Source organism: Mustela putorius, unplaced genomic scaffold (assembly GCF_011764305.1).
Source record: "Mustela putorius furo isolate JIRA1106 unplaced genomic scaffold, ASM1176430v1.1 tig00003972_pilon_pilon_pilon, whole genome shotgun sequence".
NCBI lineage: Eukaryota > Metazoa > Chordata > Mammalia > Carnivora > Mustelidae > Mustela > Mustela putorius.
The window spans coordinates 10,047,520-10,074,143 of record NW_025422115.1 but is presented as its reverse complement, the minus strand read 5'-3'; the positions used below and the strand labels follow the sequence as shown (position 1 = coordinate 10,074,143).

Here is a 26,624-nt window from a genome sequence, read left to right as displayed (position 1 = left end):
ATCCTGCCACATGATAGAATTGCTGTATGAGTTTTAATAGTTTGGGGATGGAATCTTTTGGGTTTTCCATATAAAATATCAAGTCATCTGTGAAGAGAGAGAGTTTGGCTTCTTCTTTGCCAATTTGAATACCTTTTATTTATTTTGTTGTCTGATAGCTGTTGCTAGGACTTCTAGTACTATGTTGAACAACAGTGGCGAGAGTGGGACTCCTTGTCACGTTCCTGATCTCAAAGGTAAGACTGTCAGCTTCTCCCCCTTAAGAATGATATTTGCTGTGGGTTTTCATAGATAGATTTTGTGAAGTTGTGTGATGTTTCTTCTATCCCTATGCTTTGAAGTGTTTTAATCAGAAACAGATGCTGTATCTTGTCAAATGTTTTTTTCTGCATCAATTGGGGATCATAATGACGTCTCTGGTTTGACTCTGGGTTATATTATTTGTAGACATCTTCTTCTCTTGCTTTGTTGTGGACAGTACTGGGTGTCATATTTCATATAAGCATTAACCAGAATCCTCCCATGAGTCTGAGAGAACTAAATATGCTTCAGGTTGTAAAAGACCAAGTGGGAAAGTTGGCATGAAGATCAGAACTTGATTCAAATTTATCTTACACCCATATTGTCTCTATGCCCTAGCCCCTTTTGGTCTAAATGTCCCCTTCTTCTGCACCAGTGTAGAACTGAGTTCCTACATGGTTCCTAAAAACCAATACCTGAAATATAGGTAGTATGATCCCAAGTCCAAACAGAATATGAGAGGGAACAAAGATGAGAATGCACATGGCATATATAGACATGATAATAGACTACAGTTTTGAGTAAGCAAATGGTTTTCACTAGAGATGGCACACATTCAGGCTTAAAAGGAAGGTGGGAGCTATGTCGTGGAACTCTTTGAATGCTAGCTTAATAGAATATGAATTTAACCTGCAGAGAAAAAGTCACTCTAGTGCAATAGGACCTGAACTTGTTATTAAACCCAAGCTGGGCCTTTTAATTTTTGTTCAATTACTCATTCCCTGTATGGTTAGACAAATGATTCTAATTATAGGAACCTCCTGCCAATTGAGCATACCATTTTGCTGATTTGTATTAGAATAAATGAATAACTAAAACAGTGACCACAGTGCTGTCAGAGAGCAAGTATTTATAACGGGCCAAAGTATCACTAAATTTTGGGGAGAATGTGTGAATAAGAGTGGTATTTTAGGAAGAGTAGCTTGACTGTTTATTCAATAAGATTGTAGTTTCAGCATATTATAATGTCAAAGGGAATCAATCATTTTATATATATAAAATATATAAATATATAAAATTTATAAAATTTTAAAACTATATAAAATGATTGATTCCCTTTGACTTTATAATATGCTGAAACTACAATCTTATCCAATTATATATATATATATATATATATATATATATATATATAATTTTCAAATATTAAAGAACCACGTTCTGGACCAAGATAAGATTCTGTATGTGTATCTCCAAATTTCAAGTAAGTGGGAGAATGTTGGTGCTGAGGAAGCAGATTGGTGATGAAGTTAAGATTTTACTTTATAGCTATTGATTTTTATTTCAAAGTGGTGAATCCAAGAGGATATGTATGTCTGAGATATATGCTGGACCCAAAATGTTTGGCTTTGGAAACTTTCTGCACGTAAGTTGTATTGGGAACAAAGACAGTGTTTGAGTTCTGTTACAAGCACAAAAACATGATTCTAAAGGTCAGTAGGGGAAAAAATAACGCAGTGAACATGCATGTACATATATACTAAAGATGGAATTGTACTCCTATCTCTAAAGTTGTGTCATTGGGTCCATACAACTTATGTACTCTGCTCCTGGATGCATACGTGTGCTTTTCTCATGTCACCACCAGGAGGAGCACATACCTCACTATATCTAATGCTTGAGGCTGTGAGCTAAGTTCAAGAAATTCATGGTTTTTTATTGTCTACTTCACTGAAGATATTTTGCACAATAATTAGTATAGATGGGATTTGCAAAAATATCCAAAATCAGGACTGTATGTCTCCCGTATTTTCCTAGACATGGGCTTGTTTTCATAGAGGGCCTTTGCAGCTATTTTGATGTAATTAATTGGAAGAAATGAGTAAATAATTTCTGTTATCTGAAGTCACTTTTATTTAGATGTGCTTGCTGTACACAAACTTTTACCTTTTCCAAACCACAAATCCATATATTAACTGTTATTTTAATTCTGAGCAGCATAAATCTCAGGAAAAATAGCGTTAAAGAGTATTACAGTAAAATTAAGTCCTACTCTATGAAGTTTTTTTTAAAAGTTTTTATTTAAATTCCAGTTAGTACAGGTGTAATATTAGCTTCAGGTGTACAATTTAGTGATTTTACATTTCCATATAATACCAGGTTCTTATCACAAGTGCACTGCATAATCCCTATCACCTATTTAACCCATCCTTCACCAACCTTCCCTCTGGTAACCTTTAAATTTGTTCTTTATAGTTAACAGTCTGTTTCTTGGTTTGCCTTTCTCTCTCTCCTTTTTTTCCCTTTTCTCATTTGCTGTACACAAACTTTTAGAGTATTTTTGGTTGGAAGTTTTTTGCCCCACCCCTTCAGCACTTTGAATATTTTATGCCACTCCCTTCTTGTTTGCAAAGTTTTTGCTGAGAAATATGTCAATAGCCTTATGGGATTTTCCCTTATATGTAGCACTTTGTTTTTGTGGGTTTTTTTTTTTGATTTGCTAGTATTTTATTGAGAATTTTTTTAAATTTTTTTTAAATTTTTTATTTTTTATAAACATATATTTTTATCCCCAGGGGTACAGGTCTGTGAATCACCAGGTTTACACACTTCACAGCACTCACCAAAGCACATACCCTCCCCAATGTCCATAATCCCACCCCCTTCTCCCAAACCCCCTACCCCCAGCAACCCTAATCTTCGACAAAGCAGGAAAGAATGTCCAATGGAAAAAAGACAGCCTCTTCAATAAATGGTGCTGGGAAAATTGGACAGCCACATGCAGAAAAATGAAATTGGACCATTTCCTTACACCACACACAAAAATAGACTCAAAATGGATGAAGGACCTCAATGTGCGAAAGGAATCCATCAAAATCCTTGAGGAGAACACAGGCAGCAACCTCTTCGACCTCAGCCGCAGCAACATCTTCCTAGGAACAATGCAAGGCAAGGGAAGCAAGGGCAAAAATGAACTATTGGGATTTCATCAAGATCAAAAGCTTTTGCACAGCAAAGGAAACAGTTCACAAAATCAAAAGACAACTGACAGAATGGGAGAAGATATTTGCAAACGACATATCAGATAAAGGACTAGTGTCCAGAATCTATAAAGAACTTAGCAAACTCAACACCCAAAGAACAAATAATCCAATCAAGAAATGGGCAGAGGACATGAACAGACATTTCTGCAAAGAAGACATCCAGATGGCCAACAGACACATGAAAAAGTGCTCCATATCACTCGGCATCAGGGAAATACAAATCAAAACCACAATGAGATATCACCTCACACCAGTCAGAATGGCTAAAATCAACAAGTCAGGAAATGACAGATGCTGGCGAGGATGCGGAGAAAGGGGAACCCTCCTACACTGTTGGTGGGAATGCAAGCTGGTGCAGCCACTCTGGAAAACAGCATGGAGGTTCCTCAAAATGTTGAAAATAGAACTGCCCTATGACCCAGCAATTGCACTATTGGGTATTTATCCTAAAGATACAAACGTAGTGATCCAAAGGGGCACGTGCACCCGAATGTTTATAGCAGCAATGTCCACAATAGCCAAACTATGGAAAGAACCTAGATGTCCATCAACAGATGAATGGATCAAGAAGATGTGGTATATATACACAATGGAATACTATGCAGCCATCAAAAGAAATGAAATCTTGCCATTTGCGACAACATGGATGGAACTAGAGCGTATCATGCTTAGCGAAATAAGTCAAGCAGAGAAAGACAACTATCATATGATCTCCCTGATATGAGGAAGTGGTGATGCAACATGGGGGCTTAAGTGGGTAGGAGAAGAATAAATGAAGCACTTTGTTTTTCACTTGGTACTTTTAAGCTTCTCTCTTTATTTGTACCTTTGAAATTTTAAGTATAATATGTCTTGATTTGGATCTCTTTGGATTAAATTTATTTAGGAGCACCTTGGTGGCTCAGTGGGTTAAGCCTCTGCCTTCAGCTCTGGTCATCATCCCAGGGTCCTGGGATCAAGTCCCACATCAGGCTCTCTGCTCAGCAGGTAGCTTGCTTCCTCCTCTCCTCTGCCTGCCTCCTTGCCTACTTGTGATCTCTCTCTATCAAATAAATAAATAAAATCTTTAAAAAATTATTTGGAACCCTCTGTGCTTGCAGAACCTGGATGCTATTTCCTTCTCTAGGCTAAAGAATTTTTAAGCTGTTATTTCTTCAAATGAGTTTCTGTCCCTTTATCTCTCTCTTCCTTTTTCTGGGACCCCTATAGTGCAAATGTTATTATGTTTGATTTCTCACAAGTCCCTTGAGTTACCTTTATTTTTATTTTCTTATTCTTTAAGTTTTTATTTGAATCCCAGTTAGTTGATGTACAGTGCATTATCAGTTTCTGATGTTGTATAATGCATAATATAGTCATTCGATACCTCCATACATCACCTTGTGCTTATTATGACACTCCTTAGTACCCACCACCTATTTAACTTATCCCCCTACCCCTTCCCCTCTGGTAACCATCAGTTTGTTCTCTCTAATTAAGAGTCTGTTTCTTGGTTTGTCCCTCTCTCCCTCTTCTTTTTTCCCCTCTTACACATTTGTTTTGTTTCTTAAATCCCACATGTGAAAATAAAAAGCTTCTGCACAGCAAAGGAATAATGAAACTTAAAAGCAATATACAGAATAGGAGAACATATTTGCAAATGGCATTTCTTATAAAAAGTTAGTATCCAAAGTATGTAAAGAAGTGATACAACTCAATACCCCCTAAAATAATCTAATTTTAAAATGGCAGAAGATATGAACAGATATTTCTCCATAGAATGCATCCAGATGGTCAATAAATACATGAAAAGACTTTATCATCACTTATCATCAGTGGAATGCAAATAAAAACTACAATGAGATATCACCTCACACTTAGAATGGCTAAACAACACAAGGAACAATAACTGTGGGCAAGAATGTGGAGAAAAAGGAACACGCATGCACTTCTGGTGGGGAGACAAACTGGTGCAGTGACTCTAGAAAACAATACGGAGTTTCCTCATAAAGATAAAATAAGATTACCATAATATCTAGCAATTGTATTACCAGGTATTTAGCCAAAGAATACTAAAACACTAAATCAAATACACTAAAAATACACTAAAACACTAAATCAATACTAAAATACAAAACACTAAATCAAAGGGATGTATGTACTCCTAAGTTTATAGCAGCATGATCTACAATGGCCAAGATATGGAAGCAGCTGAAATATCCATTGATTGGTAAATGGATAAAGAAGACGTGGTATAGATGTATACAATATTACTCAGCCATAAAAAACAATAAAATATTGCTATTTTCTATTATGTGGATACAACTAGAGTATTATGCTATATGAAAAAGGCAGTCAGAGATAGTTACAATTTTAAAAAATAATTAAAATGCTGATATTTGATTTACTTTTAAAATTTTGGTATGTCTTGCTTCATACTATACATCTGGATTTATCTTCTTTTACACTCACTGGGTTGAACTATGTTATTTTAATTGAGGTACATGAAGAAAATCTGAACTTCTACAGACATATGTTCAAAAAAGCTTAACACTTTATTAACCTTTACATATTTTCTTCATATAACTCAACCAAAATAACATAATGCAACACACTGAATGTAGAGGTAGATATGTGACAATCTCTTTTGATATGCCACTCTCTTAGTCCTTTTGAGATGTTTTAACAAAATGCCATTGACTAGGTAATAAACAACAGAAATTAGTTCCTCACAGTTCTGGAGGTTGGGAAGTCCAAGATCAAGACCGTGACAAATTTGGAGTCTGATGAGAGGCCGGTTTCTGGTTTATAAAGTTATCTTTTCCTTGTGTCCTCTATAGAAGAAGAGGCAAGAGGTCTTTCTGAGGGCTTTTCTTATAAAGACACTAGTCCCATTCATGAAGGCTCTTTCCACATGTCCTAGTCACCTTCCAAAGGCCCCAGTTTAAAATACAACACATCAAAGTTTAGGTTTGAATGCATAAATTTTGGGGGGAAACTACCATTCAGCCTATGGCAACCAGGCACACATTCAATAAGTGGCAGCTATTTTAAAATTAACTAATATATAGTGTCTTAAAACATACCAGTGATTCTTGTACATTGGGATACGCTGTTTCATTTTCTGTGAGAGATGAATGCATAGTTTGTAACAACACTTCCAAAAGAACTCTCTATGGTGTGTCTGGGTGTCTCAGTTAGTTAAGCAGCTGCCTTCAACTCAGGTCATGATCCTGGCATCCTGGGATCGAGCTCCCCCCTCCCCATTCAGGCTCTTCATTCAGTGGGGACCCGGCTTCTTCCTTTCCCTCTGTCTCCCTTCCTCCTGCTACTTGTACTTCCTTCCTCTCTCTAAACAAATAATTTTAAAAAGACCTCTGAAAAAATGAAAATGTTCTAATCTGCACTATTCACTGTGGTAAGCACCAGCCACATGTGGCTATTGAACACTTGCAATATAAGTAGTGAGACTGAAGAGCTAAATATTTATCTTATATTACCTCAATTAAAATCAAAATTTAACTTTTTGGTAGGGACTTTCCCTGATTTGGGGAACAATATCACTGATGAATATGGATGCTAAGATTCTCAACAAGATCCTAGCAGACAGGATCCGAGAGCACATTAAAAGATTGTCCACCATGACCAGGTGGGATTCATCCCTGGGCTACAAGGATGGTTCAACATTCACAAATCCATCAATGTGATACAACAAACCAATAAGAGAAGAGAGACGAACCACATGGTCCTCCCAATTGATGCAGAAAAAGCATTTGACAAAATTCAGTATCTGTTCCTGATTAAAACACTTCAAAGTATAGGGATAGAGGGAACATTACTGAACTTCATTAAATCTATCTATGAAAGACCCACAGCAAATATCATCCTCAATGGGAAAAAGCTTACAGCCTTCCCTTTGAGATCAGGAACACGACAAGGATGCCCACTCTCACCACTCTTGCTCAACATAGTATTAGAAGTCCTAGCAACAGCAATCAGACAACAAAGATAAATAAAAGGTATCCAAATGGGCAATGAAGAAGTCAAACTCTCTCTCTTTGCAGATGACATGATACTTTATATGGAAAACCCAAAAGACTCCACCCCCAAACTACTAGAACTCATACAGCAATTCAGCAACGTGGCAGGATACAAAGTCAATGTACAGAAATCGGTGGCTTTCTTATACACTAACAATGAAAATACAGAAAAGGAAAGTAGAGAATTGATTTCATTTACTATAGAACCAAGAACCATAAGATACCTGGGAATAAACCTAACCAAAGAGGTAAAGGATCTGTACTTGAGGAACTACAGAACACTCATCAAAGAAATTGAAGAAGACACAAAAAGATGGAAGACCATTCCATGCTCTTGGATCAGAAGAATAAACATTGTTAAAATGTCTATACTGCCTAGAGCAATCTATACTTTTAATGTCATTCCGATCAAAATTCCACCGGTATTCTTCAAAGAGCTGGAGCAAATAATCCAAAAATGTGTATGGAATCAGAAGAGACCCTGAATCACTAAGTAAATGTGGAAAAACAAAAATAAAACTGGGGGCATCACGTTACCTGATTTCAAGCTTTATTACAAAGCTGTGATCACCAAGACAGCGTGGTACTGGCATAAAAACAGACACATAGACCAGTGGAACAGAGTAGAGAGCCCAGATATGGACCCTCAACTCTATGGTCAATTAATCTTCGACAAACAGGAAAAAAATATACAGTGGGAAAAAGACAGTCTCTTCAATAAATGGTTCTGGGAAAACAAGATATTATTCTTTTCCCAAGACTTCTTTCACAATACTTTAAAATATCCAGTTAGTTTTTTGCTTTAATCTGTTCATTTTTCTCATTTTGGGGAAAAAAAAGTCATTCTACTCTAGAACAAAATTAAATTACTTTTTTATCCCTTAACAAGGATACTTTTTATACTTTTTTTTAGAAAAGGTAACAAATATCTGTAGCAAATTTTTGAATACATTATTACATAATTTTCTAGTGTCATATCTTTTTTCATATTTTAATTTCCCACGTTTACTAACAGATTTAAATATATTTAGCTTCTTTTTATCTTATTAAAATATTTGAAAACCAAATAAATTTATGATCAGCAAGTAATGTTTAAATATTTTTGATCTAGAAATTCAATGAATACCCATTGTGTATCTTAACTTACTATAGATTTAATTATCAAATAATCAAAAAGATTTTTTAACTTACCTTTAAGGTGACATATAAAATGTAATTATTATTAGCAAGGTCATTTATAAAATTTTATTCCACTTACATCTATTTAATTCACTTGTTCTGAATAATTATGTTTGAACTGATCATGAAAATTTCATGAGACGTCAAACAAAGCAAGCCATCATTATAATTTTCTTGTTGACAAATTAGGCAACTATAAAAATAATAGAAGCAAAGCAGCTAAAAAGTTAAACATATGTCCCTCCCCATTTTTTTACTGTTGTGCTTGACAGAATCAATAATTTCAATTTTATTGTACATTTTCTTTTTTGATTAGATTTACAGATTTATGATATTAAAAGTCTACTAAAGATAACATAAGCTAATTTCACTAGTAAACCTAGACAAAATATCTTTTCATTATATTGGATGCTCTGAAGACATGCCTGCTGGGATTTTATCAATAGGTTTAAAACTAGCTTTATTTACCGAAGACTTAAAGTACTTAAGTATGTAAAGTACCTAAAAATAAAACAAAACCTTTAGGATAATTTCTTTATTTCTAAGAGTTTTGGAGATATTTAGACTTTTTTTACACTCATTTATGTCTAATTCAATTTACATAGAACCTTTGTAGGGCATTTTGTAAGTTAATTTGACAATGCCATCCAGAAAGAGAAAAATATCACATATACATAATTTATACATGCATACATATGTACTCACATAAACAGACAAGTACAAATAGAGATTTTAGAGCTGCCCTTCTAAAATTTAACCATGAGTCAGTTTATTTTTTTATTTAAATTCAATTAGCTAACATACAGTACATCATTAGTTTCAGATGTAGTGTTCGATGATTCATCAGTTGTGTATAACACCCAGGATTCATCACATCACCTTCCCTACTTAAGTCCCATACCCAATTATCCAATTACCTCTTCCTCCTTCCTCCAGCAACCGAAGTTTGTTTCCCAGATTCAAGAGTCTCTCATGGTTTGTCTCCCTGATTTCTCTCCATTCAGTTTTCCCTCCTTTCCTCTAAACTATTTCTTATATTTCACATATGAATGAAACAATATGATAATTATCTTTCTCTGATTTAATTATTTCACATAGTATAATAGCTTCCAGTTCTATCCACATCAGTGTAAGTGGTAGGGATTCATACTTTGTTATGGTTGAGTAATATTCCATTGTATATATGAACCATATCAACTTTATCCATGAATCTACTGAAAGATATCTCAGCTACTTCCAAGGTTTGGCTATTGTGGACATTGCTACTATGGACATTAAGATGCATGTGCCCCTTCTTTTTACTACCTCTGTATTTTGGGGCTAAATACACTCTAATGAAATTGCTGGGTTGTAGGGCAGCTTTGCTTTTAACTTCATGAGGAACCCCCATACTGTTTTCCAGAGTGGTTATACCAGCTTGTATTCCCGCCAACAGTGTAAGAGGGTTCCCCTTTCTCCACATTCTTGCCAACATTTGTTTTTCCCTGTTTTGTTAATTTCTGCCATTCTAACTGGTGTAAGGTGGTAACTAAATGAGGCTTTGATTTATATTTCCCTGACGTTGACTGATGTTGAGCATTTTTTTTCATGCGTCTGTTAGGCATTTAGATGACATTTTAAAAATTCAATTGTATTTTTTCAGTGTTCCAAGATTCATTGTTTATTCACCACACCCAGTGTTCCATGTAATACATGCCCTCCTTAATGTCCATCACCAGGATCACCCATCCTCTCACCCCCTTCCCATCTAAAACCCTCAGTTTATTTCTCAGTGTTCACAGTCCCTCATGATTCATCCCCCCCCCTCTGATTTCTCCCAATTCACTCTTCCTTTCCTTCTCCTAATGTCCTCCATGCTACTTACTCCTTATGCTCCACAAGTAATTGAAACCATATGATAATTGACTTTCTCTGTTTGACTTATTTTACTCAGCATAATATCCTCCACTTCCAACCATGTTGGTACAAAAATTGGGTATTCATCCTTTCTGATGGCTGCATAATATTCCAATGCATATATGGACCATATCATAGTAGCAATGACCACAATTTCCAAACTGTGGAAAGAGCCAAGATGCCCTTCAACAGACGAACAGATAAAGAAGATATGGATGTCATTTTTGGAGAAATGTCTGTTCATGTCTTCTGCCCATTTCTTGACTAGATTATTTGTTTTTTGTTTGTTTGTTTGTATGTTTATTTGTTTGTTTTGTTGCTTTGTAAGTCTTTTATAAATATTGGATACTAGCCCTTCTAGTCTGATATATCATTTGCAAATATCTTCTCCCACTTCATAGGATGCCTTAAAGTTTTGTTCCCTATATCATTTGTCATGCAGAAACTTTGTTTTATCTTGATGAAGTCGCAATAGTTCATTTGGCTTTTGTTTCCCTTGCCTTTAGAGATGTGTCTTGCAAGAAGTTGCTGTGGCTGAAGTTGAAGAGGTTACTTGCCTATGTCCTCCTTTAGGATTTTGATGGACTCATTTCTCATATTTAGGTCTTTAATCCATTTTGAGTCTATTTTTTTGTGTGGTGTGAAGAAATGGTCCAGTTTTATTCTGGTTTTGGATGTCCAATTTTCCCAGCACCACTGATTGAAGAGACTTTTTTCCATTGGATATTTTTTCCTTCTTTGTCAACAATTAGTTGACCAGAGTTGGGGGTCCATTTCTGTATTCTGTATTGTGTTCCATTGATCTAAGTGTCCTTTATTTGTGCCAGTATCATGCTGTCTTGATGATCACAGATGTGTAATAAACTTGAAGTCAGGCATTTGATGCTGCTAGCACTGTTTTTTGTTGTTGTTGTTGTTGTTGTTTGTTTGTTTTGTTTTCAACATTCCTCTGACTATTCTGGGTATTTTTTGGTTTCATACAAATTTTAGGATTATTTGTTTCTGCTCTGTGAAAAATATTGATGGTATTTTGATATGGATTGCATTTAATGTGTATTGGTAGAATAGACATTTTAACCATATTTATTCTTGCAGTACATGAGCATCAAATGTTTTTTCCATCTTTGAGTCTTCAATTTCTTTCATAAGTGTTCTGTAGTCTCTAGAGTACAGATCCTTTACCTCTTTGTTTAAGTTTATTCCTAGGTATCTTTTGGTTTTTGATGCAATTGTAATTGCAATAGATTCCTCAATTTCTATTTCTTCACTTTCACTGTTAGAACATAGAAATGTAACTGATTTCTGTGCATTGGTTTTGTATCCCGTCTCATTGCTGAATTGCTGTATGAGGTCTAACAATTTTAGGTTGGAGTTTTTTGGGCTTTCTTCATAAAATATCATGTCATCTGTGAAGAGTGAGAGTTTGGCTTCTTTGCCAGTTTGAATGCCATTTATTTATTTATTACTTACTTTCAGCATAACAGTATTCATTATTTTTGCACCACACCCAGTGCTCCATGCAATCCGTGCCGACTCTAATACCCACCACCTGGTTCCCCCAACCTCCCACTCCCCACCACTTCAAACACCTCAGATTGTTTTTCAGAGTCCATAGTCTCTCATGATTCACCTCCCCTTCCAATTTCCCTCAACTCCCTTCTCCTCTCTAACTACCCTTGTCCTCCATGCTATTTGTTATGCTCCACAAATAAGTGAAACCATATGATAATTGACTCTCTCTGCTTCACTTATTGCACTCAGCATAATCTCTTCGAGTCCCGTCCATATTGCTACAAAAGTTGGGTATTCATCTTTTTGATGGAGGCATAATACTCCATAGTGTATATGGACCAAATCTTCCTTATCCACTTATCCGTTGAAGGGCATCTTGGTTTTTTCCACAGTTTGGCGACAGTGGCCATTACTGCTATACACAGTGGGGTACAGATGGCCCTTCTTTTCACGACATCTGTATCTTTGGGTTAAATGCCCAGAAGTGAAATTACAGGGTCATAGGGAAGCTCTATTTTTAATTTCTTGAGGAATCTCCACACTGTTCTCCAAAGAGGCTGCACCAACCTGCATTCCCACCAACAGTGTAAGAAGGTTCCCCTTTCTCCACATCCCCTCCAACAAATGTTGTTTCCTGTCTTGCTAATTTTGGCCATTCTAACTAGTGTAAGGTGATATCTCAATGTGGTTTTAATTTGAATTCCCTGATGGCTAGTGATGATGAACATTTTTTTTCATGTGTTTTTGTTGTCTGATTACTGAGGCTGGGTCTTCTAGTATGATGTTAAAGCACAGTGGTGAGAATGGGTGACCCTGTTGTATTCCTGACCTTAGGGGAAAATCTCTTAGTGCTTCCCCCTCTGAGAATGATATTTGCTGTGGGTTTTTCACAAGTAGCTTCTGTGATACTGAGGTATGTTCCATCTATCCCTACACTCTGGACAGTTTTAATCAAGCAAGAATGTTGTATTTTTGTCAAATGTTTTTCTTCATCAGTTGAGAGGATTATATGGTTCTTGTCTTTTCTTTGATTAATGTCTTGTTAATGGATTTGTAAATGTTCAACCACCCTTGCATCCCAGGAATAAATCTCTCCTGGTTGTGGTGAATAGTCCTTTTAATGTACTATTGGATCTTATTGGCTAGGAACTTGGTGAGTATTTTGGCATTCATGTTTATTCAAGGATATTGGTCTTTAATTATCCTTTTTAATGGGGTCTTTGTCTGTTTTCAGCATCAAGTCCACCAAGCTGGCCTCAATGAATGAGATTGGAAGTTTTCCTTTCATTTCTATTTTTTAAAACAACTTCAGTAGAATAGGTATTATTTCTTCTATAAATGTATGATAGAATAGCCCTGAGAAGTCAACTGGCCCTGGACTATTATTTTTGTGGAGGTCTTGGATTACTCTTTCAACTTCCTTGCTGTTTATTCATCTATTCACTTTTTTTTAAAACTCTTTCTGTTTCAGTTATGGTAGTTTAAAAAGTCTTAGGAAACCATCCATTTCTTCCAGATTCCCTAATTTCTTGGCATTTAGTTGCTTATAATATGTTCTTAAAATTGTATTTTCTTGGTGTTGGTTATGATCTCTCTCCTTTCATTAGTAATTTTATTAATTTGGGTCATTTTTTTCATAAGTCTGCTTAGAGGTTTATCAGTCTTATTAATTCATTTAAAGAACTAGTCTCTAGTTTTGTTGAGCTGTTCTACTGTTCTGGTTTCCATTTCATTGATTTCTGCTCTAATCTTTTATTTCTCTTCTCCCCCTTAGTTTAGGCTATAGTTGCTGTTCTTTCTCCAGCTCCTTTCTGTGTAAAGTTAGCTTGTATATTTGAGATTTTTCTAAATTCTTTCAGGAATGCTTGTATTCTAAACTACCTGACTCCTAGGACCCAAATGTTTGCTGTACCCCAAATTCTTTGAACCAATATGTTTTTATTCTTATTAGTTCTGTGAATTTTTATAAACCCTTCTTTAATTTCCTGGTTGATCCGTTCATTTGATATTAGGATGCTCTTCTCTTTAATCTCCAAGTCTTTGAGTTCCATCCAAATTTGCTTGGGGTTGTTTAGTTCAAATTTCAAAGCATTGTGGTCTGAAAATATGCAGGGAATAATCTCAGTATTTTAGTATCAGTTGAGACTTGATTTGTGACCCAGTATATGATCTAGTCTGTAGAAAGTTCCATGTGCACTTGAGAAGAATGAGGGTTCTGTTGTTTTAGGATGAAATGTTCTGTATAAATCTGTGAAGTCCATCTGATCCAGGGTGTCATTCAAAGCACTTACTTCTTTGTTCATCATCTACTTAAATGATCTGTCCTTTGTTATGAGTAGGGTGTTGAAGTCCCCTAATGTATTATCAACGTATTTATTTGTTTTGGTTATTAATTGGTTTATATAGTCAATCCCATTTACAATTGCACCCCAAACCATAAGATACCTAGGAATAAACCTAACCAAAGAGGCACAGAATCTATACTCAAAAAACTATAAAGTACTCATGAAAGAAATTGAGGAAGACACAAAGAAATGGAAAAATGTTCCATGCTCCTGGATTGGAAGAATAAGCATTGTGAAAATGTCTATAAATATAAATATAAAGGCATACCCCTTAATATTTTCTGTAGGACTGGCTTGGTGGTCACATATTCTTTTTTTTTCAATTTATTTATTTTCAGAAAAACAATATTCATTATTTTTTCACTGCACCCAGTGCTCCATGCAATTTGTGCCCTCTATAATATCCACCACCTGGTACCATAACCTCCCAAAGAAGTTTGAAGTGGCAGGGGACACATATTCTTTTTTTTTTCTGTCCTGGAAACTCTTTATCTCCCTTTCCATTCTGAATGACAGCCTTGTTGGGTAAAATATTCTTGGCTGCATGTTCTTCTCATTTAGTACCATGACTGTATCTTGCCAGTTCTTTCTGACCTGCCAGGATTCTGTGGATAGGTCTGATGTTATTCTGATGTTTCTCCCTCTATACGTAAGGAACGTCCTCTCCTTAGCTTTTCTCAAGATAGTGTCTTTTCCTCTAAGATTTTCAAGATTCATTATTGTATGTTGGGGTATTGACCTATTATTATTATCGATTATTATTGATTTTGGGAGGACTCTTCTCTGCCCCTGGGGCATGTATGTTAGTTTTCTTCCCCAGATTAGAAAAGTTTTTGGCTATGAATTGTTCAAATATACCTTCTAGTGGTGACTGCATGGTTCAGTCACTAAGCATCTGCCTTTGGCTCAGGTCATGATTCCCCACATCAGGCCCCCTGCTTGTGAAGGAGCTTGTTTCTCCTTTTTCCCTCTGCCTGCTGCTCCCCCTACTTTCACTCTCTGTCTCAAGTAAATAAAATAAAAATCTTCTACACCTAAAGGAGCTGGAGAAAGAACAAGAAAGAAACCCTAAACCCAGCAGGAGAAGAGAAATCATAAAAAAAAATCAAATATACCTTCTAGCCCTCTCTTTATCCACAAGCCCTTGGGGATTCCAGTAATTCTGACATTGGTTTGTTTCAAGGCAACATTAAAATTCTTAAAGTCTTTATTCATGAGCTATTAGCTGTCTCTCTATTTTCCTCAACTTCCTTCCTTTCCATCAGCCTATCTTCTAGATCACTTATACTCAGAAAGTGACATAACACTGGCATGCAAAATCAGAACCCCTAGAAATCTGGTCCAATGAGAAACATCACTTTCTGAAAGGGGCTCAGGGGATGAAAAGGGCAGAATTCTATGTAGGTCACTGCGGTCTCAGGATCCCAGGAGACACAGAAAGAGCAGGGTTCCTGAAACAATAGAGTGCCCAAGCAGTGGAGCAGGAAAACTGGTCCAGTCAATGAGCCCAGGAATGACTTTCAGCTTGGTAGTCATAAACTGTGAGCTAGGCTGAAGGGGTGACAGCTCTCTTCCTGGGCACCCTGAAAAGGACTAGAATAAATGGATATCAGACATATCCACAGAAACCTGGCAAAATATATTCAGGGTACTAAATGAAAAGAACATGCAGCCAAGAATACTTTATCCAGCAAGGCTGTCATTCAGAGTGGATGGAAAGATAAAGACCTTCCGGGATAGAAAGAAACTTGAAGAATATGTGACCACAAATGCAGCCCTACAAGAAATATTAAGGCAGGTATCATAAGTGAAGAGAGAGCCCAAGAGTAACATAGACCATAAGTAAGAGAAAAAATCTATACAAATAAGAACTTTACTGTTAATACAATGGCACTAAATTCATATCTTTCAATAGTCAATCTGCATTTATATTGGTTGAATGCTTCAATCAAAAAACAGTGTATCATATTGGATAAAAAAAGAAAGAGCCATCCATATGTTGTCTACAAGAGATTCATTTTATCCTAGTCACCTCCAGATTGAAAGTAAGGGGGTGGAGAACAACTTATCATAGTAGTGACATCAAAAAAAGCTGGGGTAACAATCCTCCTATCACACAAATTAGATTTTAAACCAAAGACTGTAGTAAGAGGTGTAGAAGGACACTATATAACACTTAAAGGGTCTATCCCTCAAGAAGATCTAACCATTGAAAATATCAATGTCCTCAACATGGAAGCAGCCAATTATATAAACCAATTAATAACCAAAGTAAAGAAACACATTGATAATAACACATCAATAGTAAGGGACCTCAACACCCCTCTCAGAGATGGACAAATCATCTAAGCAGATGAACAAAGGAACAAGGGCTTTGGGGAGTGGAGCCCAAAATGGCAGAGGATAGGAGACCTTAAAATTGTTTGGTCCTAGGAATTCAGCTAGATAACTATCAAGGCATTCTGAACACCTGTGAACTCAACTGGAGATTGAAAAAAAGCATAGATGCAATTTACAAATAGAAAGGTGACCACTTTCTGCAAGGTAAGAGGTGTGTAGAAGTGAATCTGTGGTGATATATGGGAAGATAGACCACAAAGGGGAGGGAGCCTCCATAAGGTTTCTACCAGCAAGTGATGGAGCAGCAGAGCACAAAAATGGAAATTTTAGAAGTCTGCTATGGTGAAGGTTGTCAGTCACACAGCTTAGAGTGGTCCTGGAGGAGGGGAGAGATGGAACCCTCACTGGGACACTGTGGTCTCAGACCCTCAGGGTCACAGGAAGAATAGGTGAACCTGACTGCAGTGGAGCTCCCAGGTATTGGAACAGGAAATCCAGCTACAAAGAGTTAGCCAGGAGTGGGATTTCACCTCAGGGTTGTGATATACCATGGATATCACAGTTGAGCCACTGCTTTTCACGCAGGAGCCCAACAAGCAGCAGAACTGGGGAGACCCCTATTTTTCCCCAGGAGGAGTGGCCTAAGAGTGCACTGCAGGAGTCTTTGGGTTTGGAGACTTGAAACAGCGTTGCATGCCTGAAACAATCACCATTTTCATTCTCATCCTTTAAAATTGCAGGGAAAGCTTTCAGGAGACAAAAGTCACATAGAGCAAACCTGAGCAGATTACTTAGTCTGGCCCCCTGACAAGGGTGTTGCAGTTCTACTTGGGCCAAAGACATTTAAAAACCAACAGAACAGGCCCCTCCCCCAGAAGATCAACAAGAACATCCAGCCAAGACCAAGTTTACCAATCCATGAGAACTGCAAACCTCCCGTGCTTGGGGAATACAGCACATAGAATTCATTATTTTTTCCCCGTGATTCTTTAGTCTTTCAAATTTAATTTTTTAAAAGTTTTATTATTCTTTTCTTTTTAAAAATTTTTCTTCTTTCCTTTTTCAACAACTTCTTATCAACTTATTTTTAAAAACATTTTTTTAATTTTCATTTTTACATAGTCTATCCCTTTATTGTATTTAACCTTATTTTATATATATATTTTTTCTCTCTTTTTTTCCTGATTATATACAAATTTTAGGATTGTTGCTCCAGCTCTTTGAAATTGCCAGTGGAATTTGATCAGAATGGCATTGAAAGAATAGATTGCTCTAGAGTGTAGACATTTAACAGTGTTTATTCTTCCAATCCATGAGCATGGAATGGTCTTCCATCTTTTTGTGTCTTCAATTTCTTTGATGAGTGTTCTGTATTTCCTTGAGTACAGATTCTTTACCTCTGTGGTTAGGTTATTCCCAGGTATCTTGTGGTTCTCAGTGCTATAGTAAATGGAATTTTTTCTATAATCTTCCTTTCTGTATTTTCATTATTAGTGTATAGAAAGCAACTGATTTCTGTACACTGATTTTGTCACCTGTCACATTACTGAATTGCTGTATGAGTTCTAGTAGTTTGGGGGTGGAGTCTTTTGGGTTTTCCATATAAAGAATCATGTCATCTGCGAAGAGAGAGAGTTTGACTTCTTCATTGCCAACTTGAATACCTTTTATTTCTCTGTGTTTTCTGATTGCTGTTGCTAGAACTTCTAGCACTATGTTGAACAAGAGTGGTGAGAGTGGGCATCCTTGCATGTTTCTGATCTCAAATGGATGATATTCACTGTGGGTTTTTCATAGATAGGTTTTATGAAATTGAGGAATGTTCCCTCTATCCCTATTCTTTGAAGATTTTTTTAATCAGGAATGGGTGCTGTATCTTATAAAATGATTTTTCTGATCAATTGAGAGTACCATGTGGTTTTCCTTTGTTATCTTATTGATTTGTTCTTTCACATTGATTGATTTGCAAATGTTGAACCCAGGGCTAAATCACACCTGGTCATTGTGGATAATCTTTTTAATGTACTGCTGGATCTTATTAGCTAGGATCTTATTGAAAATCTTGGCATCCATATTCATCAGGGATATTGGTCTGAAATTCTACTTTTTTGTGGAGTCTTTTCCTGGTATGAGAATCATAGTAATGCTGACTTCATAAAGAGTCTGGAAGGTTTCCTTGTGCTTCAGTTTTTTTAAACAGCTTTAGGAGAATAGGTACTATTTCTTCTTTGAATGTTTGGTAGAATTCCCCAGGGAATCCATCAGGTCCTGGGCTCTTGATTTTTTTTTTCAGCATAACAGTATTGATTATTTTTGCATCACACCCAGTTCATCATCACTAGCCATCAGGGAATTCAAATTAAAACTACATTGAGATATCAACTTACACCAGTTAGAATGGCCAAAATTAACAAGACAGGAAGCAACATGTGTTGGAGGGGATGGGGAGAAAGGGGAACCCTCTTCCACTGTTGGTGGGAATGCAAGTTGGTGCAGCCTCTTTGGAGAACAGTGTGGAGATTCCTCAAGAAATTAAAAATAGAACTTCCCTATGACCCTGCCTTTGCACTACTGGGTATTTACCCCAAAGATACAGATGTAGTGAAAGAAGGGCCATCTGTACCCCAATGTTTATAGCAGCAATGGACACAATCGCCAAAATGTGGAAAGAACCAAGATGCCCTTCAACGGACGAATGCATAAGGAAGATGTGGTCCATATACACTATGGAGTATTATGCCTTGATCAGAAAGGACGAATACCCAACTTTTGTAGCAACATGGACAGGACTGGAAGAGATTATGCTGAGTGCAATAAGTGAAGCAGAGAGAGTTAATTATCATATGGTTTCACTTATTTGTGGAGCATAACAAAAAGCATGGAGGACATGGGGAGAAAGAGAGGAGAAGGGAGTTGGGGTAAATTGGAAGGGGAGGTGAACCATGAGAGATTATGGACTCTGAAAAACAATCTGAGGGTTTTGAAGGGATAGGGGGTGGGAGGTTGGACTATTGTTTTTTTTGGAGGTTTTTGATCACTGCTTCAAACTTGTTGTTAGATATTGATCACAAATAGCATGGAGGTCATGGGGAGTTAGAAAGGAGAAGGGAGTTTGGGGAAATTGGAAGGGGACTGAACCATGAGCGACTATACACTCTAAAAACCAATCTGAAGGGTTTGAAGTTGCAGGGGGGTGGGAGGTTGGGATACCAGGTGGTGGGCAGTATAGAGGGCACAGATTGCATGGAGCGCTGGGTGTGGTGCAAAAATAATGAATACTGTTATGCTGAAAAAAAAAAGATATTGATCTATTCAGGTTTTCAATTTCTCCTGATTCAGTTTTGGAAGTTTTAGGTTACCAGGAATGCATCCATTTCATGTTGGTTGCTTAACTTATTGGCATATAACTGTTGATAATAATTTCTGATGATTGTTTCTATTTCCTTGGTGTTAGTAATGATCTCTCTCTTTCCATTCACAATTTTATTAATTTGGGTCTTCTTTCTTTTCTTTTGGATTAATTTGGCCAATGGTTTATCAATCTTATTGATTTTTCCAAAAAACCAGCTTCTAGTTCTGTTGATGCATTTTGTTGTATCTCTAGTTTCTATGTCATTGATCTCTGCTCTTTCTTGACTATTTCCCTTCTTGTGTGTGAGGTTGGCTTAATTTGTTGTTGATTCTTCAGTTCTTTAAGGTGTAGAGACAGCTGGTGTATTCTGGATTTTTAAAATATTTTTGAAGGAGTCTTGGATGGCTATGTATTTCCCCCTTAGGACCATCTTTGCTGTATCCCATAGGTTTTGGCCCAAAGTGTCTTCATTCTCATTGGTTTCCATGAATTGTTTAAATGCCTTTGATTTCCTGGTTGTTCCAAACATTCTTAAGCAAGGTGGTCTTTAGCTTCCAGGTTTTTGAATTTCTTTTAATTCAATGTGGTTGAGTTCCAGTTTCAAAACATTTTGGTCTGAGAATAGGCAGGGAATAATCTCAGTCTTTTGATATTGGTTGAGGCCTGATTAGTGACCCAGTATGTGGTGTATTCTGGAGAAAGTTCTATGTACACTCAAGAAGAATGCGTATTCTGTCATTTAGGGTGGAATGTTCTATTTTTATCTTTGAGGCACATCTGGTCCAATGTGTCATTTAATGCTCTCGTTTCTTTATTTAGTTTCTGCTTGGCTGACCTGTCTATTAATGAGAGTGACATGTTAAAATCCCCTACTATTAATGTATTCATATCAATATGACTATTTTTGTTGATTAATAGTTTCTTATGTAGTTGGCTGCTCCTATGTTGGGGGAATAAATATTTACAATTGTTAGATCTTCCTGGTGGATAGACCCTTTAAGAATTATGTAGTGTCCTTCTTATCTCTGACTACAGTCTTTAGTTTAAAATCTATTTTTTCTGGTGTGAAAATAGCTACCCCAACCTTCTTTTGAGGCCAATTGGCATGAAAGATGCTTCTCCATCCCTTCAATTTCAGTCTAGAAGTATCCTTACCTATCATCTTCTACGTGTCAGAATAACTAAAATTAAAAAGACAAGAAATATCAAGAATTTACATGGTTGTATAGAAAAGGAACTCTCCTATTCTGCTGGTGGTAATGCAATAATACTTCTCAAAGAATTAAAAATAGGAACACCGTATGATGTAATAATTCCACTATTTAGCCAAAGAAAACAGAAACACTAATTCAAAAAGATATATACACCCCTATGTTTATTGCAACATTTACAATAGTCAAGATATGAAAGAAACCAAAGTGCCCATTGATAGATGAGTGGGTAAAAAAGATTTGAGATATAGATAGATTACACACACACACACACACACACACACACACACACACACACTGGAATATTACACAGCCATACAAAGGATGGAATCTTGCCATTTGTGACAACATGGATGGACCTAGCAGGAATTATGGTAAGTAGAGTAAGTCAGAGCAAGACTATTACATCACTTATGTGTGGAATATAAATAACAAAGCAAATGAATAAACAAATAAAAAGCATAATCAGACCCATAAATACAGAGAACAAGCTGATGGCTGGCAGAAGGGAGGACAGTGTAGGAATGGGAAAAATGGGTGAAGGGAAGTGGGGGATACAGGATTCCTGTTATGGAATGAGTAAGTCGTTAGAATAAAAGACACAGATTAATCATAATGTAACAGAGATGTATTGTGACAGATGGTAGCTACACTTGTGATAAACAGCATAACAGTATAATGTATAAACTTGTCAAATCACTATGTTTTACACCTGAAATTAATGTAACATTGTCAATTATACTTAAATAAAAATATTTTAAAATAAAGTGAGTCTCTTGTAAAATACTATTCTAGGAGTGGGTAGGAGGGTCCATGGGAGGAGATGCTGTGTCCCCTTGGCAAGGTGTAGTGTATCTGGGGTCACAGAATGAGCACCCCACAGACTTACTCATTCCAAAGCAGCCCAAGTCCCTCATTTCTGCCCTAGGGTGCTCTCAGTAGCCCAGCACTACAACTACCAGCAAAACATAAACTTGACATCCCAGCCTCTGGGGCAGCCAGCCCTCCAGACGGCCCTGCTCTCCTGCTCTGTCCCCACCACTGTCCCAGCTGTAAGAGGAGCAAGAAGCAATCTATGGAGGAGACAACAACTCAGGCTGCAGCAAACCATACCTGGAGAAGCTGACTCTGGATCATAGGAGTCTTAGAATCTTTCCCGGGTGTGACAGAAGTGACTATGATAGAAAAGTCACCCACTGAATGCCATCTAATTTCTTCATGGAAACAAAAATTAACTCTGTGCTACATAAAGATGTGAAGAATTTTTACCAGATGACCAATGGATTCCACATGACATGGAGTGTGAAACTGCATGAGCACACCATTCCACTAGGCAGCATGGCAATTAACAGTATCTCAAAACTGACTCAACTCAACCAGTCTTCTTGTATTCACTCCCTAATGAAACAACTGTGGTAGACCTGGAAGATGATGCACATGAAACCAGCGAGAACCAGCCAGAGAACCCTCACAAAGCATTATATTGCAATTTTCTCTCAGATAACTTTACATGCTCCTCATGCACCTAGGCATGCTGCAGTGGTAATATGACTTCATCAGCTATGTCATTAGCCTCAAGCCAAGAAATGGTTTAACATGTAAAAGCCCATCACCTACAACACAAACCTGCTCAAAGAGACCAACTCCTTCATGAACAAGTTGGCCCAACAAAGTGTTCAAGGGCAAGAACAAGACCTTAATCCCCCAAAGGAAAGGACCCGTCCATCTATGGAGAGTTTCAGAACTTGCTTCAGTAGCTAAATAGCTCTGTTAAGAGTTTTCCTCTCTTTCTACCCCCAAGCCTCTAAAGATGTCAGCAGTGACTAGAGAAGAAACCACTGATTTTGACTCATGAGCTATGTTGTTCTTTTGGTAACCACTAGGCACATGTGGCTATTTATATTAAATATTCAGTTCTTCTGGGATGCATGGGTGTCTCAGGCAGTTAAGTGTCTTCCTTCAGCTCAGGTCATGATCCTGGGGTCCTGGGATAGGTTTCTGCATGGGAGGGGGGTCCTTGCTCAGTGGGGAGCCCACTTCTCCCTCTGCTTGCCACTCCCCCAGCTTGTACTCTCTCTCTCCCACTCTCTCTCTGGCAAGTATATAAATAAAATAATTTAAAAAATTCAGTTCCTCAATTGCATTAACCATGTTGTGAATGGCAAATAGGTTCTGTATTAGACAAAAATAGAGATAATGGAACATTTCCATCATCACAGAAAGTTCTGTTGTGCAGTACTCTATTAGAATATTTTCATGCTGCCCTTTCTTAGATTTCATTTTCATTCGAGAATGTGGATGCCTTAATTTGATGGGTCATAATGTTCCATGAAAATTCTTGAAGGTATAATTGTATGTTCTTTTTATTTTCTAGTAAGTAATTCTCACTTCACTTCTTTTTAAATTTCCTATAAATTTTGTTATTTCCAAAAATATGTTCTTGGCACTCCTGTGATGTTTTTGGATGAGAATTACATTTAAATCAGGAGACTGAGTGAAGTAGGCTGCCCTCCATAATGTGGTCTTCCTACATCCAGTCAGTTGAAGGCCTGAGGGGACTAAAAAGGCTGACCCTGAGTGAGAGAATGTTCTCATCTTTTCTTGCCAGGTGATCTTTGACTGGGGCATTAACTGTTTTCCTTCCTCAGACTTGAACAGAAACATTGGTTCTTCCTGGGTTTCAAGCCTCCTGGCCTTCAGGCTTTAGCCACACCATTGGATCTCCTGGGTATCCACCCTGTCCTGCAGAATTTGGCATTTGCCTGCCTTCATACTAGTGTGAGTCAATTCCTTATAATAAACTCGAGTGTGTGTGTTTAAATCCTATTTGCTGTATTTCTCTGGAGAACTCAGACTGATACAGATGGATTAGTTTTTCTTTAAATATGTCCCTAAACTACCCTGGCTTCTCCAAATGTTAAACATAATTGTACAGATAGTATTTGATTATATGTTATATAAGTGCTATTCTATATGTTACTATTCTTATTTTCTATATGCTGAAACAAATTATGATTTTTTTCCTGTAGGAGAGCTAAGTACCTAAACCAAGCCTCAGGGGGATATTGTAAAAGTTACTGGCATATTTGAGGTGTTCAATCCTTGCACATTCTGAAGAAACTGACCTTGGGAGCAGGATTTGTCATAGGCTGCCTGACAAGAGTGTCTTTGTATACCTGGGGACTTGGGCCTCACGAAAAAGGCTATGTTAAACAGTGTGATTTATGGTGGAGACATTGGGCCATGATGTATTTTTTTTTTTAACCTCTGGAGTAGATGGAGACTGAGTAGTGCAAGAGCATTTTATGTTTACATATCCAACCTCAATAAAAACTCTGAATTCGGGCAGAGTTTCTGGTTTACAATAATTTATATGTGTTGCTATACATCATGCTGGGAAAAGTGAGCCTTGTTCTATACAGTTTCACTGAGAGGGAAAACAGAGAACTCATGCCTTATCTCTCCTAGACTCTTCTTTTTGTAACTCTTTTACTGATTTAATCTGTATATTTTTGCCATAATAAATTAGAACCATGATTACCATAGTTGTCTTAGTTCTGTTTCTTTCTAGTGAATCATATAACCTGAGGGTAGTTTGGGGTCCCTGAAACAATATTAGCCAAAAAACTTATTATTGGCAACTTTTAAAGTGTGTATGTACATACACACAAACATGCATTATATTTATACATATATATGTGGGGTAGGAATGGGTTTGCTGAGAAGATCAGTTCAGTCCCATTGTGGATTAAGTCATTCTCAATTAATGGTTTTGGTCATTATAAAGTTCCAAAGTCATAAAATAATAAATAATATTTATTTAGTTCTAATTATGTTCCAGGCCAGGTGTTATAGACTTTACTTCACTTCCCAAACTAACTTGAAGTAAAGTTTATCTACTCTATGATTTTTACTTTTATTTTATTTATTTTATTTTATTTTATTTTATTTTTATTTCTTTTCAGCATAACAGTATTCACTGTTTTTGCACCACACCCAGTGCTCCATGCAATCTGTGCCCTCCTTAATACCCACCACCTAGCTCTCCCAACCTCCCACCCCCTACGCCTTCAAAACCCTCAGATTGCTTTTCAGAGTCCATAGTCTCTCATGGTTCACCTCCCCTTCCAATTTCCCTCAACTCCCTTCTCCTCTCCATCTCCCCTTGTCCTCCATGCTATTTGTTATGCTCCACAAATAAGTGAAACCATATGATAATTGACTCTCTCTACTTGACTTATTTCACTCAGCATAATCTCTTCCAGTCCCGTCCATGTTGCTACAAAAGTTGGGTATTCATCCTTTCTGATGCAGGCATGATACTCCATAGTGTGTATGGACCACATCGTCCTTATTCATTCATCTGTTGAAGGGCATCTTGGCTCTTTCCACACTTTGGCGACCGTGGCCATTGCTGCTATGAACATTAGGGTACAGATGGCCCTTCTTTTCACTACATCTATCTTTGGGGTAAATGCCCAGTAGTGAAATTACAGGGTCATAGGGAAGCTCTATTTCTTGAGGAATATCCACACTGCTCTCCTAAGTGGCTGTGCCAACTTGCATTCCCACCAACAGTGGAAGAGGGTTCCCCTTTCTCCACATCCCCTCCAATACATGTTGTTTCCTGTCTTGCTAATGTTGGCCATTCTAACTGGTGTAAGGTGGTATCTCAGTGTGGTTTTCATTTGAATCTCCCTGAGGGATAGTGATGATGAACATTTTTTCATGTATTTGATAGCCATTTGTATGTCTTCATTGGAGAAGTGTCTGTTCATATCTTCTGCCCTTTTTTTGACATGATTATCTGTTTTGTCTGTGTTGAGTTTGAGGAGTTCTTTATAGATCCTGGATATTAGCCTTTTGTCTGTACTGTCATTTGCAAATATCTTCTCCCATTCCATGGGTTACCTCTTTGTTTTGTTGACTGTTTCCTTCGCTGTGCAGAAGCCTTTGATCTTAATGAAATTGTTTCCTTTGCCTTTGAAGACATATCTTGAAAGAAGTTGCTGTGGCTGATATCAAAGAGGTTACTGCCTATGTTCTCCTCTAGGATTCTGATGTACTCCTGTCTCACATTGAGGTCTTTTATTCATTTTGAGTTTATCTTTGTGTTCAGTGTAAGAGAATGGTCGAGTTTTATTCTTCTACATATAGTTGTCCAGTTTTCCCAGCACCATTTATTGAAGATACTGTCTTTTTTCCACTGTATATTTTTTCCTGTTTTGTCGAAGATGATTTGACCATAGAGTAGAGGGTCCATATCTGAGCTCTCTACTCTGTTCCACTGGTCTATGTGTCTGTTTTTATGCCAGTACCATGCTGTCTTGGTGATCACAGCTTTGTAGTAAAGCTTGAACTCAGGTAACATGATGCCGCCAGTTTTATTTTTGTTTTTCAAAATTTCCTTAGCAATTTGGGTTCTTTTCTGATTCTACTCTATTTTGCTGCAGAAGTAACTGAGGTTCAGATCTGTTAGCCAATGT

At 37.1% G+C, this 26,624-nt stretch overlaps 1 pseudogene; it reads left to right on the top strand.

Moving 5' to 3' along the window:
* Nucleotides 1-22,903, top strand: part of LOC123389279 — a 38,009-nt pseudogene extending 15,106 nt beyond the window's left edge.
* Nucleotides 22,904-26,624: the final 3,721 nt, after the last annotated feature.